Below are 2,928 nucleotides of genomic sequence, written 5' to 3'. Positions count from 1 at the left end.
GAAATCCATGCGGGCCAGATGTGGGCCGGATCTGGGCCGAAACTGTCTGCTGTCTGGGTTCATAGTGAGAATTTGGTCCTTAAAATAAAGTGTTACTGAAATGTTATAATTACTTCTACTGTCTTATGGTTAATACCAATATGTACATTTAAGGTACCAATAGGAAGCCTTTCGGGGTACAAAGGTATATCTTTTGAAAATGTAATGACCCAGTGACAGATTTTATACTTTTTTTTTTCTGAGAGTAATAGGCAAGAAAATGAGCCCCACCAATATAAGAACTACAGAATAGCCACTACAAACATGATAATTAATCTGAAAAAGAAATCACTAAAAATAAGTGCACTGTACATAGGCTGTTGACAAATAACAGTTAGTATCTTCTAAGGAGCAGTGCATATGTAACAGGTGCTATGACTGCACACTAATTAAATGTTTCACTATTTTTAATCATCTTTCACCTTTATCAGTTCACCTGAAGAGTGGCATGACAAATAATTATTCAAAGTACAAATAAATCATGTAGAGATTAATAAGGTCATAAAAACTGCTTAAACATATATTATAGATTTCACGGTTACATTTGAAAAATGAATGCAAGTAAAAAGTGAGTGGGACTGAACTATGTGCAAAACTGAAAAGGAGTTACAATTTTGTGAAAATCAAGTACAAAAAAAAATTACTAATGAAATTGTTTTAAATAGGGCTTACACACACACACATAGGCAGGGGCCTCTTTTTTTATTATATATAATAAATAGGCTCCCTTGTCTCCGTGAGCCTTAAAAATATACTTTAATGTTTAACATTATAACAAAGTGCACTTTTTTAAAAGTGTACTGAAGTGTGTTCAGAAACAAAGTATGCTCTCTTTAAGTACACTTAAGTGGCCTTTAGTTTCAGTAATATTATATTATCTGCAAGCATAGTTATATATAACTATGTGTGTGTGTGTGTGTGTGTGTATATATATATATCTATCACAAGGGAGCCTTTGATGACAGCCTCTGCGTTATGACTGTCTTGGACTTGTTCATCTGTTGAAAATTAATGCAAATGTTCTAGTAATCTAGAATATGTTCCACATTGTCTAACACTGATAAGACACTGTGAACATTAAAGGTGAAAGTCAAAGTTTATGTGTTTATTCACAGGCACACTGGTTTGATTAAGCACAGACCAGATTGCCGTGACCTAATAGCTATTAGAAATCGTAAGTGCACGATGACCCTGTTTTTCTTGTGCTAACATGGCGAGATTTCAAAGAGTGGTGGACTGCGTCTGATTTACCTGAGTCAATAGCGTGTTGTTAACGGTGGCTGAGCAATCAGCAGACACTCTGTTCCTGATGTGTCTCTTTCTCCGGGTGAGCCAGGCTCTCTGCAGCACAGAGCGCTCACACTGCACCAGAAACATAAGGATAAGGTTAACAAAGTCAAATTACAGTATAGTTTTCAGCACCTTGCTGGGTGGTTGCTAGCATGTTCTGGCTTCTTTCTTGCAGGAGCTTGTGAACCCTATCTTCGAAAAAAGGTTCAAAAGCTGTCACTGGAGCAGTACCCTTTCAAAAGGTACCAAAATATACTCTTTAGATACCAATATGTACATTTAAGGTACCAATAGGAAGCCTTTCGGGGTAAATAAGGTACAAAGGTATACCTTTTGAACATGTAATGACCCAGTGACAGATTTTATACTTTTTTTTCTGAGAGTAATAGGCAAGAAAATGAGCCCCACCAATATAAGAACTACAGAATAGCCACTACAAACATGATAATTAATCTGAAAAAGAAATCACTAAAAATAAGTGCACTGTACATAGGCTGTTGACAAATAACATGTAAAAAAAAAAAAGTCCAACAAAGTTAGTATCTCTAAGGAGCAGTGCATATGTAACAGATGCTATGACTGCACACTAATTAAGTGTTTCACTATTTTTAATCATCTTTCACCTTTATCAGTTCATCTGAAGAGTGGCATGACAAATGATTATTCAAAGTACAAATTAATCATGTAGAGATGAATAAGGTCATAAAAACTGCTTAACAATATATTATAGATTTCACGGTTACATTTGAAAAATGAATGCAAGTAAAAAGTGAGTATACAAAACGTGGGACTGAACTATGTGCAAAACTGAAAAGGAGTTAAAATTTAAAAGTACAAAAAAAAATTACTAATGAAATTATTTTAAATAGGGCTTACACACACACACATAGGCAGGGGCCTCTTTTTTTTATTATATATAATAAATAGACTCCCTTGTCTCCGTGAGCCTTTGGCATATGGTTTGGAGAATGAATTGATTCGTCTCTTAATATATAAATAAACTAATAAATAAGGATAAGTAATGACTACATACACACACCTTTATATACACATACATTTTTGCAGCCAGCCACAGATCTTTAGTAGATAGAGTAGTTTAGATAACATGCAGGTTAAGTGCTCATATTTGTAAAGATTTTTGGCATCTTCATGTTGACAGTTTAATTTGGCACCTAGAATATTTTTGAGAAAACATGACAAGCCTTTGGCAACAGATGTGCTGTTTCTGTTATATAAATGTGACCCTGGAGCACAAAACCAGTCTTAAGTAGCACGGGTATATTTGTAACAATAGCCAACAATACACTGTATGAGTCAAAATTATTGATTTTTGTTTTATGCCAAAAACCATTAGGATATTAAGTAAAGATCATGTTCCATGAAGATATTTTGTAAATGTCCTACCGTAAATATATCAAAACTTAATTTTTGATTAGTAATATGCATTGCTAAGAACTTAATTTGGACAACTTTAAAGGCGATTTTCTCAATATTTCGATTTTTTTTTGTACCCTCAGATTCCAGATTTTCTAATAGTAGTATCTCGGCCAAATATTGTCCTATCCTAACAAACCATACATCAATGGAAAGATTATTTAT

General features: G+C 33.9%; 1 pseudogene; it reads right to left on the bottom strand.

Moving 5' to 3' along the window:
* The window catches only part of LOC107748977 (uncharacterized), a 29,530-nt pseudogene that overhangs the window by 906 nt on the left and 25,696 nt on the right, over nucleotides 1-2,928 (bottom strand).

The sequence above is a fragment of the Sinocyclocheilus rhinocerous genome, unplaced genomic scaffold (assembly GCF_001515625.1).
Source record: "Sinocyclocheilus rhinocerous isolate Xijiao unplaced genomic scaffold, SAMN03320098_v1.1 scaffold470, whole genome shotgun sequence".
Classification (NCBI taxonomy): Eukaryota; Metazoa; Chordata; class Actinopteri; order Cypriniformes; family Cyprinidae; genus Sinocyclocheilus; species Sinocyclocheilus rhinocerous.
Note: the sequence above shows the minus strand (reverse complement) of the source record. Positions and strands in the feature narration are given on the sequence as shown.